Source organism: Oncorhynchus clarkii, chromosome 20 (genome assembly GCF_045791955.1).
Source record: "Oncorhynchus clarkii lewisi isolate Uvic-CL-2024 chromosome 20, UVic_Ocla_1.0, whole genome shotgun sequence".
Taxonomy (NCBI): domain Eukaryota; kingdom Metazoa; phylum Chordata; class Actinopteri; order Salmoniformes; family Salmonidae; genus Oncorhynchus; species Oncorhynchus clarkii.
Window position 1 is genome coordinate 82,459,443 of NC_092166.1, and position 7,449 is coordinate 82,466,891.

The window sequence follows — 7,449 nt, forward strand, 5'->3', positions numbered from 1 at the left end:
TGACTTGACATCACATTTGTCTAATGCGCCAAAACCAAGTGTTAACCTTGGTGAAATGTTTACAAGCCTCGAACCAGCAATGCAGTTTAAAAACATTTCAAGAGCAACAGTAAAATAACAATAGCGAGGCTATATTTACAGTGAGTGGAGGTAAATGGCTTGTGATATCAGTCTACTGCAGTGCTGAGTAACTGTCAGTGATGCCTTCTGCTTGGCAAATAACTGAAATCGCTCCTAAATTTGATTATACACTAGTGGTGTTGGTGTCTTGGTTTCATACAAGGCTACAGAAATGTGAATCGTAACATTCAAATTAGGCTGTTTCTGTTGGTGAGAACGTGGCGCACAGCCTGGCATTCAAGGACAGTAGGACCGAACAAACTTTAAAATGTAAATAAGCTTCTGAAAGTTAAACCCACTAGATGGCCTACAGCTAAAACCCCCCCACTAGTAGTCCTACAAATAAAAATGTCACAAACACATGGTTAGCAGCTGTTAATGAGTGTTGAAATGCTTGTGCTTCTGGTTCCCGACAGTGCAGTAATATCTAACAAGTAAACCAACTACACACATCTAAAGGGGTGAATGAGAATATGTACATATAAATCAATGGCCGAGCAGCTTAGGCAATATACAGTATAAATCTGAGTAATGTAAGAAACATTAGTGACTGATCAATATGTTAGTGGCCAGTCATTAGGTCTCCATGTAGGCAGCAGCCTCTGCGTTGGCAATGGCTGTTTAACGGTCTGATGGCTTTGAGAAGCTGTTCTTCTGTCTCTTGGGCCCAGCTTGATGCACCTGTACTGACCTCGCCTTCTAGATGGAAGCGGTGTGAACAGGCAATGGCTCGGGTGGTTGTCCTTATCTTCCTGTGCTATAGGTGTCATGGAGGGCAGGTAGTTTGCCCCCGGTGATATGTTGTGCAGACCGCACCACCCTCAGCCTTGCGGTTGAAGGCGGTGCAGGTGCCTTACCAGGCGGTGATACAGCCCGGCAGGATGCTCTGGATTGTGGATCTGTAAAAGTTAGTCCGTGTTTTGGGTAACAAGCAGAATTTCTTCAGTCTCCTGAGGTTGAAGAGGTGCTGTTGCGCCGCCTTCAACACACTGTGTTTGTGGACCATTTGTTTGTCGTTGATGTGTATGCCGAGGAACTTTCCATTTTCTCCACTGCTGTCCCTTGGATGTGGATAGGGGGCTGCTCCCTCTGCTGTTTCCTGAAGTCCACGATCAGCTCCTTTGTTTTGGTGAAGTTGAGTGAGAGGGTTTTTTCCTGACACCACACTCCAAGTGCCTCATTGTTGGTAATCAAGCTCACTACTGTGTTGTCTGCAAACTTGATTGAGGCGTGCATGGCCACGCAGTCGTGGGTGAACAGATTACAAGAGGGGGCTGAGCACCCACCCTTGTGAGTCCCCAGTGTTGAGGGTCAGCGTGGTGGAGATGTTTCCTACCTTCACCACCTGGGGTGGCCCTTTAAATCCAGGACACAATTGCAAAGGGCGGGGTTCAGACCCAGGACCTCCAGCTTGATGATGAGCTTGGAGTGTACTATGGTGTTGAATGTTGAGCTGTAGTCAACGAACAGCATTCTGACAAGTATTCCTCTTGTCCAGATGGGATAGGGCAGAGTGATGGTGCAATTGCCATCTGTGGACCTGTTAGTGTGGTATGTAAACTGGAGTGGGTGGTCGGTAAGGTGGAGGTGATGAGAGACTTGTCAAGGATCCTAAAGCACATCATGATGACAGAAGTGAGTGCTATGGGGCGGTAGTCATTTAGTTTTGTTATCTTTGCCTTCTTGGGTACAGGCTCAATGGTGGCCACCTTGAAGCATGTGGGGACAGCAGACTGGCATAGGGAGCGACTGAATGTCTGTAAACACACCAGCCAGCTGGTCTGCGCGTTCTGAGGATACGCTTGGCATGCTGTCTGGGCCAGCAGCCTTGCGAGGGTTAACATGTTTGCTTTATTCACATCAGCCATAGAGACGGAGGGGGCGCAGTTCTTGTTAGTGGGCCGTGACGGTGGCACTATCCTCAAAGCGCTCAAAAAAAAAAAAAAGAGTTTAGTTTGTCTTCAAGCGTGACGTCGGTGTCCGTGACGTGGCTGGTTCTCTTATTGTAGTCTGTTATTTCCTGTCGACCCTGCTACATACGTCTTGTGGACTGAGCCGTTGAATTGCGACTCCACTTTGTCCCTGTACCGACATTTCGCTTGTTTGATTGCCTTGCGAAGGGAATATTCATCCGTATTCCCAGACATCTTTTCATTGTTAAATGCGGTGGTTCGCGCTTTCAGTTTTGCGAAAATGCCGCCATTTATCCTCGGTTTCTGGTTAGGGAAGTTTTTAATAGTCACAGTGAGTACAACATCTCCAATGCACTTCCTTATAAATTCACTCACCGAGTCGGCGTGTAGGTCGAGGTTTAAAATGACCAACAAAATGGAGTTATGGCCTGAGACACCATGGTTGTCAACCAATCAGCATTCAGGGCACCAACCACCCAGTTTATACTACTGCATTAATAGCCAACACCTTTTTTAGTAGTCCCTTCTGACCTATTTATGAACACAGAAGAACAAAGCTCAATGACTGAGTCGCATCTCTTGCAACCGAACCAGTAGCACAAACGACCAGCCGGCTTAGGTAGCAACCTGATGTTTGTGACGAAACTATATCTCGTGGAAGTATGAAATAGTATGAACACTTCTACCAAAATATGTCAATCAATAATTGACTGTTGGTAACCTGTATAGAAAGTGACAATGCCCTCGAAGCCATTGAGGATATATTGGCATAGTTGCCGGCAACCATGCCAATATATCCTCCAAACACCAGCTTCCCAGGCATTAGCACTTTACGTCCACAGTAGAAATACCCTTCAAGCCAAGAAAAGGCCAATTCAACAAAGCCATTGTGTATTCCTAAATTAACTCTAGGGGGTGTCCTCGGAATGGGCCTGACATGATGACTCCTTGCTGTCCCCAGTCCATCTGACTGTGCTGCTGCTCCAGTTTCAACTGTTCTGCCTTATTATTATTCGACCATGCTGGTAATTTATGAACATTTGAACATCTTGACCATGTTCTGTTATAATCTCCTCCCGGCACAGCCAGAAGAGGACTGGCCACCCCACATAGCCTGGTTCCTCTCTAGGTTTCTTCCTAGGTTTTGGCCTTTCTAGGGAGTTTTTCCTAGCCACCGTGCTTCTACACCTGCATTGCTTGCTGTTTGGGGTTTTAGGCTGGGTTTCTGTACAGCACTTTGAGATATCAGCTGATGTACGAAGGGCTATATAAATAAATTTGATTTTGATTTGAACTCTACATCATAAATGCAGTGTGGTCAGATTAAATGACATGGACAGAGGGTGTTGCTGTGAGCAGGGTTGATCCAAGCCTTCAGACCTTACAATAGCAGTCAAGCACCCAGGTAAACGCCGCGATCACACAAAAGTTACGTTACCTTTCTACCATTTGTAGAGCCATCAACACATACGCTCAATAAATACAAATATATATGCGCCACACATTGGAAATGACCAACAAAATGCAATTAGTTTGTTAAGAGTGTAAGACAGTGCCGCCATCTGTTGGTAAATGTTAATTACTGCAACTCGAGTGTTTTTACCGGTGTGCTTGAGATAACCCGGAGGTATTGCAATGTACTGAACAAGACTGGTGACTCGCGTCAATGCCTCGGTCTCGTCATGTAACATTCAAACTATTTGTTGCGATTGAACTGTAGTTGGAAAACTTGCTAGCTACTTCCAGAGAAATTAGTGTCCACCTCCTGACCATTTTACACTCCCTAGCAGCAGTGGAACAAGTACCCAAATTATCACACTTGAGTTAGTGAAGAAAATGACTCGTTAGTTACCCAGTAAAATACTACTTTAGTTAAGGTATAAAAATAATGTTACGTTCCTTACATTAAGCAAACCAGAGATCACGATTCTTGCGTTTGTCATTAATGGATAGGCAGAGGCACACGCCAACAATATTAATGAACTAAGCATGAGTGTTTATTAATGAGTTTGCCAGAGCAGAGTAGTAGGGATGATCTCTTCATATGGGAACATTACTATTTGACTTCTACTCCATTTTCCCTGACACCCAAAAGTGCTCGTTACATTTCGAATGCTTGTTGGACAGAAATGGTGTAAAAGTTGTCAAATAGTAAAGACACCCAAAAATGACTTTAGTATTTTAAATGTTGACCCCACTGCCTAACAGTTGGTCAGGTTGCCCTCATGTGTAGAGAGTTGATGACTGTTGCTGGTAACAAACTGTTTTTTTTTTGTTGGCCGACGTTTACTGACACCGGTCCTATTAGACAGGTGTCGTACATTAACTAAAACATTGACCATTCTGCCGCATTCGGAGTGCGTTAATAAATTCACTGGTATATATTAAGATATTTCAACCGAGGAAACTACGCTACACAACGAACGACCAACATTTTGTCTTCGTTCAACTGATACAAAGACTTACAAAAAGGGACTGACCTGTTTCTGAGCCTTGACAAGTGACAATGAAAGGATTCCCAACCACAGCCATAGTATGAGATGACAGGAGGCCATGATCATAACGTTTCTCAGAGTAGGAGTGCTGATCTCGGAGAAAGCTGGGATGATGAACTGAAAGTCATTGACAGCCACCGTACTGATCAAATCCTGCCTATTTGCTTGTAAATATCCTTTGCTATTTATTTTAAAATGTGATCTGTTTAATGACTGCTGCCACATGAATTGCCTCTGAGGACATTAAAGTTGTCTGAATATGAATCACTTAACGGAGGCGTATTGCTTATCGTTCTTTAGGATAAGTAGCCTATACTAGAGAGATGTGAAGTTTGAATTCAGTTTCCTAATATGGTGGATTGTTAATGACTACAACCATCAAACTATTAGTTTAAATGATCATTTTAAACTGTGGTGTACGTTTATTTTATCAATGTATTCTTCAATTTTATCCTGGATTTTTGTCCAAATGGCCCAGCGCTGATCTAGGATCAGGTCTCCCTGTCAGGTCCCCCTTAAACCTGCTCATACTGATCTAAAAGGCCAAACTGGAGTGCTGATCTAAAGTCAGTTTGACCTTTTATGTCACAAAGACTAACATGACATGGACAGAGGGTACCTGGTCCGAGATCAGCAGTCAGACAATTTGTGACTACAGACAGCGGTGTTGACTGAACAGATTGACATGTCTACCCCTCTCTCTGTCAGGGACGACTCTCTCTCTGTAACCCTGAGCCCAGTACAGGGACTATGTTTCTATAGACTTTCATATGAATGACTGGCATCACCTCTACATTATGACTGAAATTAATATGTTGTCTGGTGTAGCTTGGGTATGTGCTGTAATGAAAGCAGTGTTGGTGTTGTGACTGTATATAGCCTCCTAAGTTACTTTGTGACCTAAATACCTACTTGTCATCTGGTTGAAACTGTATAATGTCTCGTCTTGGTTTTCTATTGCTTAAAATGTTTTTCTGACACCATCTTTCTGAAATATACAGTACTGTATGTCAGTCTAAACTGGATCACTAAATGACATGGTTCATTTGAATTATACACATTTTGCAGCATACAAAGGTTTACATTTTGTGTTCAACATTGTGAGTTATTGACTTGATGTTAATTTAATTTGTTTATTTGGATCCTCATAAGCTGACCCCTTAGTGACTGCTGGTCTTCCTGGGGTCCACAGAAAATTCATTGTGGTTTCCTGGGACATAGATTAGGCTCAATATAGACCTAGACTAAAAACCATGCTCAATGGAACACTACCATTGAAATATATTTTTAGTCCAGGATTAAACTTAAGATGTGTCCAGGTCACTCCTGGGAACCAGCCCCACAAATATCAGACACTAAACAGGAAGCCATCACAGGAAGTGTCAAACTCGTTCCACGGACGGCCGAGTGTCTACAGGTGTTGTCGCTACTTGATTAATGAATAAAGCATAGGAAGACACTACAGCACAAACAAACAACAGCAGGACAGCACCTTTTTTTTGCAATCTGGAAGACATCAGTATTGAAGTGCTGATCATTTCATTATTACAGTATAGGTCCATTATGTTGACTGTATAGCCTTAATATTACACCAACACAATCACTGAGCATGATCATATTGCAGTGTTAACATCACTGATAGACCAAGTATTTACCTGATAATCAGACAGTGCTTCTGATTTTATATCTTAGATTAACATTTAAATGTTTTCAGTACAAAGCTACAATTCCAAGCTGTAGTGTTATGTTCTGCAGTCCTGCTGGTTTTTCTTCCAGGCACTTGGCAGGAGTGGAGAGTCGACCTCTTGTATCCATCAACTCTACAACTTCTCCACCTTCTGCACAAACTGCAGCAGGTCGTCAGCCAGGAGCTGTGGCTCCTCGAAGGCACCAAAGTGGCCTCCTCGGGGCATGTAAGAGTAGGTGTAGATGTTCCTGAACTTGGCTCTAGCCCACAACTGGGGCACGTGCATTAGCTCGTTGGGGAACGCAGCCAGGCCTGTAGGAACACATACACCCCCGTACTGAGGACACGAGAGACAGGTTAACAAACACAGCCACATGTTTACATTCCCTGTAGGAACAGCCCGTGTCATATTAAATGGACAGACCGTGTAGGAACAGCCCGTGTCATATTAAACTGGACAGGCCCTGTAGGAACAGCCCGTGTCATTTAAACTGGACAGACCCTGTAGGAACAGCCTGTGTCATATTAAATGGACAGGCCCTGTAGGAACAGCCCGTGTCATATTAAATGGACAGACCCTGTAGGAACAGCCCGTGTCATATTAAATGGACAGACCCTGTAGGAACAGCCCGTGTCATATTAAATGGACAGATCCTGTAGGAACAGCCCGTGTCATATTAAATGGACAGATCCTGTAGGAACAGCCCGTGTCATATTAAATGGACAGATCCTGTAGGAACAGCCCGTGTCATATTAAGAGAACTCTGCCACCACACATACAAACTCACTTATTATCCAGTCTGTCAATGTTGGTCTTTAAGTTCTCCTTGTAGAACCCCATGGAGGACACGATGGAGCCGGTGGTCCAGTAGATCATGATGCTGGTCAGGGTGAACTTCCTTAGACAGGAACCAGGCTTTCTCAATGAACCAATCAACAGCCCTGTGTTTTATTCATTCTCCAATAAGAAACACTTTTCATGTGTCATGTGAATAGTCATTTACAACATTAGCAATGTCTACAATGTATTTCTGATCAATTTGATGTTATTTTAATGGACAAAAAATGTCAATTCACAACCCAAAGTAAACAGGCTGAACTGTTTTTTGTACCTCTCCAGCCCCCCATCTTCCAAGTCCCTGTTGTTGAAGTCAGTCCAGGTGGAGAACTTCTCCAGTATGTAAGCAGCCAGGCCTACTGGAGAGTCATTCACTCCACAACCTGCAGGGGGAGA